The sequence below is a fragment of the Ovis canadensis genome, chromosome 2 (assembly GCF_042477335.2).
Source record: "Ovis canadensis isolate MfBH-ARS-UI-01 breed Bighorn chromosome 2, ARS-UI_OviCan_v2, whole genome shotgun sequence".
NCBI classification, from domain to species: domain Eukaryota; kingdom Metazoa; phylum Chordata; class Mammalia; order Artiodactyla; family Bovidae; genus Ovis; species Ovis canadensis.
This window is the reverse complement of record NC_091246.1, coordinates 157569437-157586698: the sequence shown is the minus strand read 5'-3', so window position 1 is coordinate 157586698 and position 17262 is coordinate 157569437.

Below are 17262 nucleotides of genomic sequence, written 5' to 3'. Positions count from 1 at the left end.
GAGATTCATAGTCACCACCCTTATGGCAGAAAGTGAAGAGGAGCTAAAAAGCCTCTTGATGAAAGTGAAAGAAGAGAGTGAAAAAGTTGGCTTAAAGCTCAACATTCAGAAAATGAAGATCATGGCATCTGGTCCCATCACTTCATGGGAAATAGATGGGGAAACAGTGGACACAGTGTCAGACTTTATCTTTTAGGGCTCCAAAATCACTGTAGATGGTGACTGCAGCCATGAAATTAAAAGACGCTTACTCCTTGGAAGAAAAGTTATGACCAACCTAGACGGTATATTCAAAAGCAGAGACATTACTTTGCCAACTAAGGTCCATCTAGTCAAGGCTATGGTTTTTCCTGTGGTCATGTATGGATGTGAGAGTAGGACTGTGAAGAAGGCCGAGTGCCGAAGAATTGATGCGTTTGAACTGTGGTGTTGGAGAAGACTGTTGAGAGTCCCTTGGACTGCAAGGAGATCCAACCAGTCCATTCTGAAGGAGATCAACCCTGAGCTTTCTTTGGAAGAAATGATGCTAAAGCTGAAACTCCAGTACTTTGGCCACCTCATGTGAAGAGTTGACTCATTGGAAAAGACTCTGATGCTGGGAGGGATTGGGGGCAGGAGGAGAAGGGGACGACCCAGGATGAGACGGCTGGATGGCATCACGGACTCGATGGACATGAGTCTGAGTGAACTCCGGGAGATGGTGATGGACAGGGAGGCCTGGCGTGCTGCGATTCATGGGGTCGCAAAGAGTCGGACATGACTGAGCAACTGAACTGAACTGAACTGAGTGGTTAATGAGCTGTTCTTTTAAAGTGCAAAAGTCTTATATGGTTAAGTCTCACTTGCACCTAAATGTCAGCAAACAAATATTCTATTTTAGCTAAAATTCAAGGCAGAAAAACTTGTGGTAGGGGAAGGAGACATGAAACTTTCTGAGGATTAGAGGTAGCGGCAGATTTCTGATAGCTAGAGACTCAAAGGGAAATGAGTATCTGAAACGAAGGGAAGAAATGGCAAGATCTCTAAAGTGAAAGAGGCAATGGGGAAGTTCAGTGTTGACATTTCGATCAAAGGTCAAAAAGCAATGGATGTGTGCCACTGATCTTCCAGCAGGACTTTCTGATGACTACAGTAATATAGACTGATAATAATAGTTCCTCTAATTTTTATACAAAAAATTATAATTCTTAACAATGATTTTATGACAGGTATTATACCATCATTTCCTGATTGAGGAAATCTGCACACAGACATTATATAGTGTGCTCAAGTTTTACACTAAAACTCATTAATGTAAGGACAGAATTTGACTATGCATGCTTATTTTTTTACTACAAAATGTACCTTGCCTTCAGGGAAGGCCTCTGTATTTGGCAGACTATAAATCTCATCTTCCTTCTGCTGGCCTCAATCTTCTCAGTCTAGAGCTTAGTTCAACTCAATGTCTATCTGGTCAACCTATGCCCTTTTAAAGAAGGGTGTCAAAGAGTGGAAAGAATTCAAACTGTGGATTAACTCTGGGACTCCACCTCAGCTCTGCCATTTGTGTGCTACGTGCTGTCAGCACAGTTCTTTGTCTGTAAAATCAATGATCATTGCTCTTAGAGTATTCTTGGTGGTTATTTGAGTTATCCGCTGCTGCATAACAAACCACATCACAATTCAGTGGCTTAAAAAATGGATATTTATTGGGGCTTCCCATGTGGCTCAGTGGTAAAGAACCTGCCTGAAATGCAGAATATGAGGGCTCAATCCCTAGGTCAAGAAGATTGCCTGGAGGAAATGACAACCCACTCTAGTATTCTTGCCTGGAAAATCCCATGGACAGAGGAACCTGGCAGACTACAGTCCATGGGGTTGCAAAGAGTCAGAAGCGACTGAGCACGCACATTGTGCTAATAATTCTGTGATCTGATCAAAGTCTGGAAGGAACAGGTCATATCCCCTCCACTTAGTATCAGCAGGGGCAACTTGAAGCCTAGGGCAAACATCATGTAAAGCAGGGCCCTCCAACCTTCAGGATCTAATGATGATCTGAGTTGGAGCATAATAGTAGAAATAAAGTGCAAAATAAATGTAATGTGCTTGAATTACATTAACAATTCAACTGAATTACAAAACTTTCCTTCCCAGTCCGTATAAAGACTGTCTTAGATGAAACTAGTTCCTAGTGCCAAAAAGGCTGGGGATTGCTGATGTAAATGCTTAGTTACTCACAAATCTGGCTACTGATTCTGGCTGTAGTCTGATCCCTTCGTTGTGCTGTCAATCAGAACATCTACATCAAACAGAACATCTCCCTGTAGCTTGGGCTTCCTTGAAGAATGGGGTTCCAGAATTACACAATCCAAGAGAAAGAGCTGTTAGGTGGAAGTTCTCTTTCTTTTTATGTTCTAGCCTCAGAAGCCACATAACACCACTTTCTATAGCATGCTATTCTTTGAGGCAGCCACTAAGGTTTGACAGGTTTTAGGGAATGGGACATATATTCCATTAATGGGGGGAGTGACGATGTTCTGGAAGATCACTGGAAACCAAAAGTAGTGTAGAGGCTGCTCTTGGAAACTAAAATCTGCCAGGATTAACTTTCGGTCATACCAATTCATTTCTCTTCCACAAGCAGAATGAACTCACTCTTCCCCAGGACCTCTCTTCCAAGCTCATCAGGCTTAGACTTGAGGTTTGGGATCTTGTCATCTAAATCTGATGAAGTTCTTTGGGTATAATTCCTTGGGTAAGCACCTAGAGTACCATTTCTCTTGATCTGCAGATCTGTGAACTGTAGAAATGATTTCATCTATTCCACATACACCTGAGATACAATAATGTATTAGATGGAAAAAAACCATTAAATGTATTCATATTCAAAAAAGATAAAACACAGCAGTCCCTGGTCCATAACAGTTCTTAAATACAGCCAGATACATGTTATTACCAGTTCCCTGATTAGTGCTCAGTTCTACTACCAGAAATTCTCCATGAGTCTTTGCTTTTGGGGCTCTTTCCAACCACTAACATATCTTTTCTATTCCATAAAATGTAGGTTACCTTTGCAGTTTAGTGGGTTTTTAATCTGCTTTCTGTCCACAGATTCTGAGGGGTCCAAAGTGCCAAAGGGTTAGTCGCTCAGTCATGTCCAACTCTTTGCAACCCCATGGGCTCTAGCCCTCTAGGATTCTCTGCCCATGGGGTTTTCCAGGCAAGAATATTGGAGTGAGTATCCATTCCCTTCTCCAGGGGACCTTCCTGACCCAGGGATGGAACATGAATCTCCCACATTGCAGGCAGATTCTTTATTATCTTAATATATCTTTCAAAGTCATACTATCTCTATCTTTTTCAGTAGAAGGAGATAAAATTCCTTTAAACACTTTGTGGGTTTCTTATGAATCAATTTACAATTCACCCCATTAGACAATAGAAATATGTCCAGATCTCACTGAGATAAACTTTTTCTGACTTGAGGCCTCCTTAAGGCCATTTCCTTTAAGATTCTTAGAAAGCTTATTATTTTTATAGAATGAATCTGTGAGGCACCTAGTGAGATCCCTAGAGGGCCTTCATCTGTTTGAAATGGTCTATAAGGTACTATCTACAAACTTCATGAGGCTTTAACAAAAGATTTTATATTTAGAACACATTTTCCTGACAGCCCCCTGGATTTGATCTCTGCTCAGAAGCCACATCTTAATTTAGAATCATTTGCCATCTGGAGAGGCTGGGAATGAGAAACAGTTTTCTTTTCCAACCCAGCAAGTCCTAGAGACTTTATATATAACAGTTCTTTCTTTAGCTCATCTTTCTTCCTTGCATTTTACTACAGGAAGCTAAAAGCAGACAAGAGGCAAATCACATTCAACCCTCTTTCAGCAATTCTTCTTAGCTAGAAAATAGGTGTATTTCTTATTTTCTACCTTATTACAGGAGACATTGTTGCTAAACTTTCTTCTACTATGTAACAAGAGTACATTTTCCTCCAGCTTCCAACATTTTCCTCTTTCCTTTAAATTTTCACCAAAAGTCTTTTTAAGGTCCATAAAACTTTCTCATTTCCTCTACCCCTTTCAGATTTAACACTATCCTAAAGATGCTTCCCATTTCTGCCTCCTTCCAAATCCTAGAGTTACTTCCATATATATTTGGTTTAGTTTTGGCTGAATGTTGCTTCCTGAAACCAAAATGTATTCCAGCTGTTTACTCCTGCCTATAAAACCACCCTAAAACTCAATGACCTAAAAGAAGGACATTTATTTTGCTCAGAAATCTGCAATTAGAGAAAAACTGTTCAACTCAGCCTTAGCAGGGGCAGCTTAAAGGCTGATGACTGAATTCATATTTTTTCTCTGCTCCATGATGTTTGGGATACCAGCAGGTGAATGATTTGTAGGCTGGGGACTGGACCTGAAGACTTGTTAACTCAAGATTGATATTGGGTGTTGGCTTTTGGGACTGTTGGACAAAACAACTACACATAATCTTTCCATGTGTCCTAAGCTTCCCTACAACATGGTGGCTGGATTGCAAGAGTTAACATTTTGAGAGAAATAGTGAGCCAAGAGAAGTTGTATTACCTTCTATGATTTACCCTTAGAAGTCATGGATGTCACCTGTGCTGTGTTCTTTTCACTGAAATAGTCACACAGGCCCTGAAAGTTCAAGTGGAAGCAAAGTGGTTTCCCCAGAAAGGACAGTGGCAAAGTTCTGGAACAGTATGTGAAACCAAAATATATTATTGTCATTTTTGGAAAATATGCTCTGCCTCAAAAGGGAAAAATGAAATAATTTACATTTTAAAACATATGTCAGTTCACTGTCTCAAGTAAAACAAGTTTCTCTTCTATCTTCACCCAAAATACAACCAAAATAACATGGGGTATATGCATGGTCTTTAAAGACACCTTGGATTGAAGGTACAATCTTATGAGTATATATATGTGTATAGTTTTTATGTGGGAAGAACACATCACATTGTTAAAATATCATTGACCAGAATCTATTGACTAAGAACTGTTGCTACGATCTATATTATAGAGTGGGCTTCCCCGGTAGCTTAGATGGTAAAGAATCTGCCTGCAGTGCAGGAGAGCTGCATTCGACCCCTGGGTTGGAAAGATCCCCTGGAGAAGGGAATGGCAACCCACTCAAGTATTCTTGGGAGAATTCCATGGGCAGAGGAGCCTGGTGGGCTATAGTGCTTGGGATTGCAAAGAGTCAGACAAGGCTGAGAGCGACTAACCACCACATATTACAGAGTACAATGTTTTAAACCTGTATTTCCTATTCCAGTAATAGGACCTATTTCCAGTAACGCAGAAGGTCAGTTTTACAGATGTTTCCTTCAGAAAAATTAACAGAAGGAAAAAGGAGCATCATTATAAAAAGTTATATTTCCTATCAATTTTATAATCTGATTGGTATGTATTAGATGGTCTTAAGCAAACACATATTGTCTCTATGCTCCATTCTGCCCTTAAATAAACTCTCTCAACTGAAAGCAGAATCAATTTGCAGTAATTCAGCATTCCTGTTTCTTTAGAGTGGGCCTCAAAAGGGGTACATTATGATAGTACTGAAAGCCACTGGGGACTGTGTCAACCTGCCCCTAGAGTTGCTCTCAAACTTCAGTAACAAGCTCTAGTTTCATAACTCTAGCCTCAAAAGATGTAAAGTTAGATTCATGTGGGTTGCGACTCAAAAGTGACCAGGCCATGTGAAGAAGTAAGTAATAAAGCAAAATTCTTTCCCCTTCTAAACCAGTCCTCACCACTATAATTCCCATCATCTACTGCTTCTTGAGTTACTAGAGTGGAAAATGGAAGAACACGCATAATCAGAAAGGAAAAGAAGCAAAAGTGGTGGTAAGAGTGAGGAATGTAAGTATTCCGTTAGGAGGCGTGTCAGGCACTTGCCACTCTAACCTCCAGTCCAGACAAGAAACCTTGCTTTCATCAGCAACTAGAACTGTCAAAAGCATATATTATTACTTATGTTCATTTAGAATATTAATCAATGGTTTTGTTGCTAGTGTTTTATAAAAACTGCAAATTGACAGGGATATGACATAATCATGCTAGAAAATATTATTTTCAAGCTACTGCACTGACATTGAACACTGCAGAGACAATTTTGAAAATGCTTACAAGTAGTCTGTACCTCAGAAGTTAATATTCACCACCTCCCACCATCTGTCCATACTAACTCCTCAATATGAACAGATGATTGTGATCTTTCTCTCTCTTATTGCCTGTTCCTACCCCCTTTAATGAGTTGGACCTGCCCACAATTTTGTTGCAGTTACTCTACTTGATTCAGTCTCAAAAGACCTAGTCCATTGGATAGACAAGCTTATTGATAAATAATTAAGAAAATACATATAATACATTAAAAACTTAAAATTAAAAACAGATACATCTGCTTTCATCCATGACAAACTATCTGGTGCAGTAATTGGTTCTCTACCATCTAACAACATGAATGATTCTCAAATATATTATGCTAAGCAAATGAAATCAAATACAAAAAAAGAGGACATTTTAACATTTGAGTCTTTAGTAAATGTAGCACATCAGAGTGGATACATCAGGAAGCAACTAAAAATTAGGACTGCATCTTATAAGTTTAGACTATAAGCGTGTAGGTTTGTTAAAGACAAAAGAGCAGATGAGATCATGAAAAGAGAATTTTTAGGTTGCAAAGAGCCAAAGCCAGGATATTAGCATTTAAGGAATACACAAGGAAAGGAAACTATGTGAAGAACGCTGAGAAAGAGAAAAAGGTAGGAAAAGAAGAACCAGGAGACAGAGATATTTCAGAAAATAAGGACAAATAATTCTGGGAGAGGACATTCTGTGTCAAAGACCCAAGAAGGACTAAGAAAGAGAAGGGTGACGTGTTTTTTGCAGTAGGCTATGGACAGTCATTCCTGAGCACAGAAAAGGTAATTTTAGAGGAGTGATGAGAACAGAAGGTCTATTACAGTGGATTGAGGAGTGGATGAGAGGGGGAAATGGAGACAGAGAATATATCCCACTTCTATAAAAGTTTGTTTCAGAAAGTAAAGAAGAAAAAAAGAAATAGCCAAGTCTATGTATCTCTATGGATATTTCTATGAATGTAATCTTCCTACCTGATTGTAAATTGAGGCTATTTAATAAGTACTTTTCTGCAAATGGATGCTCAGTAAGAGGTTCAGGATATCACCCATGTATATCTGACAAAGGAAAACGGACTTAGAGAAAAGCACATCTTATGAACTATACTTCACATATGGAAAATCACATTTTATGAACCAGAGTTCACATATAAAAGCAAAGATCCAGATTGTGGTATAGAATTGAAATGAAAGTCTTGTTTTTGTTCTGTGCAGAAACTAGGCTGTACTTCCTTGTTCTGGTTCACTTGTATCTCATGCGACTGTGTCACCTTGTATTTCTCCTTTTGAAAATAAAAGGCAAACTCAGCAGTTCTTTTTTCCTAAACTGCTTCAGTAACCAGCCGTTGCCACATTAAAAGCTTTAGCTGGAAGATTATAAAAATAGTCTAATGCTTCCTAGCAGGTAACTACCTGTGAACCAATTCTCCTTTCATGGATGTAGTGAAGTTAAATCAAATGGCCTAGGGAAGACAGGCTATGAGAGAGAAGAGAGAGCTGGTAGACATTTAAATGGCAAAAGTGCATTGTGTTTGGAATGTTTTTTGTAAATGTTAAACAGAACCCACATTTAACCACCTGCTTCTTGGGAGGGTTCAAATGAACAATTTCAAGCACAACTGAGTAACACTCAAAAGAAAATCAAGTGTAATTTCCTAAGTTGCTAAAGCAAGGGTTCTTCTATGAAATCACCATTAGTATTTCTAAACTGAATTTGATAATATTTGAAATTTACTACACACAGTTCGGTGGCACCTGGAAACTTCTTCATGCAGAGATAAAATTATAAGAAAGAAATTTAAAAATGATCATTTCTCTGTGTATGTGTTTTAAAATATCTTGGATCATATTTAAGATAAAACCAAATTATTAAAGATGAAATCTTTTAATTTTTCTCTTTCTTGTGAAAAAAAAATGTTTTTAAGACATATTAAAAAGTAGGGGGGAAAGTACCATATGAAGACACCTACATGACACTAACCATACAGCTTGTCTTGAAATTCTTAACCTGTCTGCTATCTCTCAGTTGCGGGGTGGGGGGCGGTGGCGGGGGGGAAGCTAACAGTAGAATTTTGGGGTTTCTTTGATAAGTCTCCTTAGATAGCTCTTTTTCTACCTTTATTAAATACCAACTTCACATTATCATTGCTGCTTTAAAACCTTCAGTTCAGTTCTGTTCAGTTCAGTCACTCAGTCGTGTCTGACTCTGCGACCCCATGAATCACAGCACGCCAGGCTTCCCTGTCCATCACCAGCTCCCGGAGTTCCCTCAAACTCATGTCCATCGAGTCGGTGATGCCATCCAGCCATCTCATCCTCTGTCATCCCCTCCTCCTCCTGCCCCCAATCCCTCCCAGCATCAGGGTCTTTTCCAATGAGTCAACTCTTCGCATGAGGTGGCCAAAGTACTGGAGTTTCAGCTTTAGCATCAGTCCTTCCAATCAACACCCAGAACTGATCTCCTTTAGGATGGAATGGTTGGACCTCCTTGCAGTCCAAGGGACTCTTAAGAGTCTTTTCCAACACCACAGTTCAAAAGCATCAGTTCTTCAGCTCTCAGCTTTCTTTATAGTCCAATTCTCACATCCATACATGACCACTGGAAAAACCATAGCCTTGACTAGATGGACAATTGTTGGCAAAGTAATATCTCTGCTTTTTAATATGCTGTCTAGGTTGGTCATAACTTTCCTTCCAAGGAGTAAGCGTCTTTTAATTTCATGGCTGCAATCACCATCTGCAGTGATTTTGGAGCCCAAAAATCACTGACACTGTTTCCACTGTTTCACCATCTAGGAAAACCTTCAGCCTCCCTCAAAGACAGAACCAAGTTTAAATGGTATAATCTGAACCCCATCAGACCTTCCATTCTAATTCTATAGTTATTCACCACCTACCAAGGACTTCTCTGTCTGTTGTACAAATCTTTCCTATTCTACAGCACCAACTCATTAATTTTTGTGACGCTTTCAACTTAACTCATACTTCATTTCCATATCTCTGTTATCATTTAACATCTGTACCCATATTCAGCCTTAATAATTTTCTTCCTTATGACATTTCTGTATTACTAACTTTTAAGGTTGGATAGCAATTCATGTGCATGCTTTTTCCTCCTAAATAGATTATCTTCTTGAGTACAGAAGCTTACTGTTTCCTTAGCACCACCTACAGTGACTTATATGATACTATGCATTTAACAACAATATTTGACAAATATTTGTTTACTAATATATGAGAGGAAAATAATTTAACTTATTTTAGAAGTGATTGTAATTACAATTTTGTTAGATATAGCGTTAGCAAAAACTATAGAAAAATGCTTCTCATCAAATAATTTTAAAGAAACTATCCAAATAAAAGTTTTAACAATGCTCTTTAACTGAATGTACACTCATTTCCTCTAAAAGTCATAAGGCATCTCTTTAAAATCTCACTTCTAGAACAGCCCATAAAACCGCCTGAATTTAATAATTCTCTGACATTCAGGAATCCATCCTAAAGGGAAAAAAGGTAACTCTTCAATTTTAAGTTCACCCATTAGGTAAATTATTTCATCAGCTTGTTCAACTTTTAAACACATTAGTGTAAAAACAATCAAATGCTGGGGGGAAGAAATGGGTAGGACAAATTGAGAGGATAGCATTGACACACGAGGTAACTAGGGGAAGCTGCTCTGCAGCATAGGAGCTCAGCCCGGTGTTCTGTGATGACCCATAAGGGCGGGACGGGAGGGTGAACAGAGTCTCAAAAGGAAAGAGTATATGTACACACATAGCTGATTCATGTTACTGTACAGCAGAAACCACCACATTGTAAAGCAATTACATTCCAATGAAAAATAAAGAAAAATCAAGTTAAAAGTTATTACAAAATTAGAACTGAAGATAAAACACAACCACTCGTGCTACTGAAACTAAACCACTAGTTTTATTTATTGCATAGATTTCACATAGATTGATGTAAAATATTTTATCTTTCTCCTCAAATTCTAAAAGTTAATGATGAAGCTCGATTTAATGATTATTGAACAAGAGTTATTTGGCTTGGGAATCTGGTTAGTACTCAATGCAAGATAATGAGGACACAACAAAGTAGCCCCCCAAACGGAAAAAAAATGAAGAAGCAAAAGAAATGCAGAACCTACACCAAAAACAAAACCAATGCAGAGATCTGTTTCTCTATGCAAAGTCCTAGAAAAATCTTCATAGGGTTAAAACTATAAACCAACCTAATTTTCTCCTAATGTCAGTCTGGAATAGCCACTATGAATTTGGCTAAACTATTCTTGGTTGGATTTTATAACAGACATTTGTTGGGGAGTAGGGAGGGGGTGTTAATGTATTCCATACAATATTTCTGACTGTGCAAAATAATATGTTAGTCTTAATGATTTAAAATTACATCTTCAAATTTGACTGAAATTATCCTTAATTCCAGTGCTCAAGTACCTAGTCATCGGGATTCTATACACTACAGGATACATGGTATAATATAATGTTGGTTAATACACAGTGCCATAAAGAAAATAAAACAGACTGGGTAGATAGTGAATGATAAACGGTGCTGCTCTAGAAAAGGTGGCAAAGAAAAAAAAAAAAAGGCCTATTTGGTGTGACAGTTTTCAAACAGAAACTTAAGCCATACAAATATCTAGAGGGGGAACATTACAGGCAGAGGAAACAAAGCAAATCCCTTGGACAGGTATGTGCAGGGCAGGTTCAAGGAGCAGCAAGCTGGAGAACAACTGGGGCTGGAGGTAATAGGATATGGGAAATAAAGGCAGAGAAGATTTCAGGGTTCTTGTCCCTAAGGCATTTGTAGACCTCTTGAGTATTTTAGGCTTTTAAGTGTGAAGGAAGCTATTTTAGGCTTGAGAGCAGGCCAGTAGTCTTTCAACAAACACTCAAATATTTTTCCTGTTACTCAACAGGAAAAATAAAACAAAGACTATAGTCCTAAGTCTCATGTAGAAAGTTCAGTTCAGCTCAGTTCAGTCGCTCAGTTGTGTCCGACTCTTTGCGACCCCATGAACCGCAGCACACCAGGCCTCCCTGTCCATTACCAACTCCCGGAGTCCACCCAAACCCATGTCCATTGAGTCAGTGATGCCATCCAAAATAGCTGTTAAAAAAGCAAATGATTCTTCCAGGAAGGAAGGAAGGAAAATTCCAGTGCCCATGGAGCCAGCATTAAATTTCCAAAGCCCCCTTCACAAACTACATGCAAATATAAATACAATTTTAAAATAATAGAATAATTGTACAGAAACTGGAATATGACACATTTTATTTAAAATAGAGCTCTATATGCTTCACAGAAACAAGTGCAAGGAGTGCTTAAGTTATTGTCTTTGCCAGTTACAAAACAATACATTTTTGGAAAATGCATACATAAAAATATAACATTTAGGTAAATACCTATTTACATCTGGAGACAGTTAAAAGCTAATAATTGCATAAATTATTGTTATGCAATAAAATTTTAAAAGCTTTAAAATAAATACTTTGATGATTTGCTGTTGGTTAAGTTAAACATTTTGGTATGAAGGCTATCACCGAGTTCTTACTAAACACTAAAATGTATTTATTTTTAAACAAAACAAGTATACATGTATTACTATAAAATGCATATTTCCACAGACTAGAATTTAATGAAACTTTCGAATATCATTCATTTACTTTGGAATTTGGAATTCTCTTCAGCTTAAATGATTCAATTGCAACTACTAAAATCTCCATCTGCATATTTTTCATGTAATTTATTATCTAACTCTCATTTTAAAACCTATTTTATTTCTTCATATTTCATATATACATTCATTTGTGCCTGTCTGTTGAAAAGTAATATCTTTTTACATTCTTAAGAATTTCAGCTAGTTTATAATAAGTCTTTACAACAGTGATTCTTTTCACAGTAGTTCAAGAGTTCAAGGCATGTTTTGCAATGTCAAAATGCAATGGTTTTGACATTTGTAATATGTTCTTAGGTATAAGAGAAGTCACACTACCAAAAGAAAAGTATAATTAGTATTAGTACTTTGAAAGTCAATCCAAAATTCCTTTTTTTTTTGAGATGTGAATCTAATTTTCTGTTTTTAGGACATCTTAAAACCTGAAACACAGATTAAGTTTGAATAATTTTCTCTAGTATAGGATCAGAAGAGTATAAGAACTTAACACTAATCACTGTGGAAATGAACTAGAGTTTAATATTTTGTCTAAAATAATCTTACTTTATATAAAGAGAAAAAAATATTGGATTTTAAAAAATATTTAGCTACTTATATTTAGCCTATTGGAAGAAATGGAGATATAGGTAAGTCACACTCTAATCCTGCACTACTTAGAATTTAGGCAAGTAATAGCCTTTTTAAAGGCAAAATGAGTGAATAGGTTTGGATGTGGTATAAAAACTCAGTGGAGATATAAAAATTAGGGTCCCTGTGTCTTGCTGCCTATTTTCTGGGTTGAAAAACAAAGTCAAAAGGATAAACATGAAATCTCTTTTGCCCTCTTGGGAATGTAGCATGAAAATTTAAAGTATTATTTTTTCCAAGTTCTCTGTTCAATTTGCAGATGTCAGAAATCATTTTGAAATTTAGGTCTCATTTTCTGAAGATGTATAAGCAGGCCCATTTCTAGAGATATATAAGCTAATAACGGTACGTTTCTGCAAAATATAAAAATATTTCTGAGTTGAAGAGCCAATTGCAGATTGGAGTTCAACCCCTACCTACCTCTCAAATAAGAGGATTCATGCAAAGTATATGCCCAGCTGGATTCTGTAGACACTCAGGTGGGGCTAATTTCCTTAATGCAGTCAGATTCTTAATGGCTATGCTAACACTCAGATTCCTCTACTCCCGGGTAAAAATCTATCAGTTAAAACAGTTAGATATGGAGAGAAAAACTTCTTGTAAAATAACATTAACCAATGATAAGAAAATATAATCATATTTGAAAATATTAAAATCTAGGATGAGATAGAGCTCATACTCTCCCAACTATTGTATTAATCTATGACTGAATTAAAAAGTATCTTGGAAGTTATATTAACAGATTTTTCAATGGGGATTGCTAACTAATTTCAAAATAATATTATATTCCAAACCATATGGCATAATGGCTTAATTTTAAAAGATGGTCAAAACAAAACAAAGCAATAGTATGAAGTATAGCAGAAAGAAATTTAGCAATCACATTATAGGACATATATTTCTCATTCTCTGTCCACACCACTATCTCTTAAGTGGATTTTATCATTAAGGCAAAAGTAGACATTCCTTGTATGTTAACTAAAGGCTAAAATTCAACAACTGCTAGTATTCTTGCCTGGAAACTCCCATGGATGGAGGAGCCTGGTGGGCTACAGTCCATGGGGTCGCACAGAGTCGGACACGACTGACGCGACTTAGCAGCAGCAGCAGTCTTTTTAAAATTTAAAAGAAAGTCTTCTCTTCCATTAACAAATACATTCTTCACAATGCCAAATGAAAAATTGCCAGAGAAGGCATGAGATGAAAGTTCTCATATATGGATATGGGAAATTAAAGTCTTGTTAGGAGATTTAGTGTGTAGCGATCTGGACGGGAGCTAGAATACTAAATGAACAGTGATTGGAATTGATGAAATCCAGCAAAGATATTTTTTAATGCACTGAAAGAATGAGGATGAGCTAATGAGAAACTAAGGCAAGAAAGAAGTATGACAATGTGCTACTAGACATGGTCCCACATTTAACTATCAAATCATTTTTTACTCCTGCTCCAATGTATACAGAGAAAAATCAATCCCTATAGAAAGGAGACAAGAAGAGCCATGAAGCCTCTCCTATCACTACTTGCATGAAGAAATTCTATATTCTCACAAGTCCTAAATTTTACTCAGCACTCCAATGGCTGCCTTCCTAGATTGACAACTATTTTACAATTCTTCCTTAGCCTACTTTGGTTTTCCTCACTAATCTCATCATAAGTGAGCAAATTGTTTTAGCAGAAATCAAGAGAAGTAAGATTTGATCATTGCCACATTCATTAGTTTACCTTTAAGGTAGGTGCAGATGGATGCTAATTATTTTTTAATTAGTAAATGTTGGATATGGCAGGGCACTGTGGTAGGTATCACCACTGGGTTCTCATATTAGTTCTGCTAATAACTAGCAGTTGTTTAATCTCTGATCTTTGTTTTCTTCATCTACAAAATATGGGAATTGAATTATAAAATCTCTTATATCCTTTGAAATTCCCAAATACTGGTTTCAATTTTGTCTGATACCTCTACAATAATTTAGACCACCAAGGGATTCTCCCTTCATTAGAAGGCTAAATAGTAGCATGATTAAGTTACATAGTAACTAGTCTTTTTTTTAATTAGAGTAAAAATAATTTGGGGAGACAGTGAGGGAGAATATTTTTAAAGGAGGTAAAAAACAATGAAATAGAAAAGCTAGAGGGAGAAAAAAAGTCAAATAACTAAAAATCTGCATTAAAATCCTTTGAAAATTTTCTATACTACAGAAATTCTATTTAACATTGCAATGAAATTTTTGTATTCCAACTGACATTTTTTTCTGTCTAGAAGAAACTCTCAGGAACAAAGGGATTATTGTCTTTACTAAATAACACATCAAGTCCATGTAGTAGCTTGTGGAGGGAGTTAACACAAAATATTATCAAATATAGAAGTAGTATGTTTCACAAAAGAAAAACTATTTATAAACTCTTTGACAACCACAATGACACCATCTTAAGATACTAATTCTTATACATTTCCAAATAACTTAAAATGCTGTAGTTGTAAATTCATCTAAAAGAACAATTATTGAAAACATCAACTGACATTAACTTCACTCATTTGCTATTGTTATGTTCTTGATTTCCTTATGGGAAATGAAATATCCATACTTTAAATTTACTTAAATGAATTACATTTCCATATTTACTTTAATAATTAACCAGAAACTATTTTATATTAGTTTTAAGTAATTTTTTAAAAATTAACTAGAAACTATTTTAAATAATTAACCAGAAGCTATTCCCTGCTAAGTATTTTTAAGCTGAACTTTGTACAATGGCAAACATGGGTTTCCTGCCTTCAGATGATTTGATAGTAGTTTCCCTGGAGTTCTAGTGCCAGTGCTAGCATTAGCAGCTCAGTCATGTCCTACTCTGCGACCCCATGGCCTGTAGCCTACCAGGCTCCTCTGTCCATAGAATTCTCCAGTACTTTTGCATAAATTCTAAGATAGCCCTGAGTTTTCTCTGCCCCAGTAAGTCAAATGGTGGCAAAATTCCAGGATAGTAGAAGTAGTTTTGTTTTATTTAATAATTCTACTAAGGTAGAAGTATTACAAATAATAAATGTTTATGGAACATCTAACCTAGTGAATCTATTGTAGATTTTCATTTTAAAATAAAAGCTGATTTTGAAGTCTTCAGACACTAGAATCAGGTTGCTATTTTCATATAATCATGGAAGTTTAAAATGCAAAGTTAATTGAAAGTATAAAGATGAGAAGCAAGTGCTATACCTAAAATAGTGCACGACACAGTCATGTTTCACTTAACTTTCAAGTCAGAATATGAATTAAGAATTCTAGATGTGACATGCCAAATATTTTAGACAGAATAAAGCACACAACAGAATCTGTACCAATTACACCCTTTAAATGCTTAGCTTATAAGGCAACAAGTTCATGCTGAAATATTGACAACAAATGATGTTTCCCTTAGTTTAAGGAAGTGATGCTGCATATAAATTCCATCACCACTTTATACAGTACTGAAATTTCATAAATAGAATTTTCCCAAGCTTCACATTATACCCAAAGCCAAAATATTTGAAAGGAGAAAAGAACACTGACACTCTGAGTCTAAGAAGAATAATTTTTTGCTTATAACAAAATTCAAAAGAAATAAATATTACACAGTAAGACTCTATCAAAAAGAAACAATATAAAGTTTAACATCATAGATTATATACAATAAAGTTGTCTAATGCTCTAAGCTATATCCTATTTTGTAGGCATTTTCTATTTATAATTATTCTGAGAGTTAAGGTCCTTATCATTTTTGTTAACCTACCCCTTTTCTTTAAAAATATATTTTGGAAATTGGAATATAAGACTATTCAGTTAGGAGGTACAGTTAACCAACACAAAAAAAAGGAAAACATCTCAAAATTTACAGATTTCTCTAGAGTGAAAGTTGAATTAATAAAATTATGAAATTAGGGACACTTTCAAATAGATTATAAAACATAATGTCAAAGAAAATGGAGATTTTAAATCATCTCTTAAAATTAAGTAAGTATATTCACCCAACATACATGAATAAAAGAGAAAATATTATTCTTGTTTGAAAGTAATACAATCATAGTACATAAATAATTTCATTCTCATATACACAGAAACAATCTATGAGAAATTAAAGTAACAAGCACAAGCAAGATTACCCCTTCACATAAGCTTTTTTTAGAATCTCTTTCCATATGTACTTTTTAAAATTGATTACATAATTTAGATTGTCTGGAATAACTAAAGATACTTTCTAAATGCGCTGCAAATTGGGATTTGTTTTTGAAAACCACCGTCATACAGAATTTGAGACACCTAATTTGTATCATATTTATTTGCCAATTTACTTCCCCCAAACACCCACACCCCTGTTCCCATTCCCAAATTAGACTTCAAAATCCCTGAGAACAGAACCTATCCATCTTTTAATTTCCTTATTGGACCCAAAGTTGTGGCAAGGAAGATATTCTTTAATGAATGGATAACTGCATGAATGAGAGTGAAAGAATATGCAAACCAGAGCTGTCCAATGCTTGCCTTTGATAGCTCATCCTAGTCAAATGAAGATGGGTTCAGTAATATATTTTCATAGTGGAATGAAGTGTAATCACTAGATTGTGCTCTATATAGAACACATCCTTTAGAAAACTGTTACCCAAGCCATGCTTTGTAGAAACTAAAATGTAGGCTAATAAAAAGCTTCCCGTTTTTTATAAAAAGAGTTCCGTTGGTCAAATAATTTGGGAAGTCCAGTTTAAAGAAATTCAAGTAATATTTGTATTGCTAGACTCCACAAAGCACATAATATGCTAATA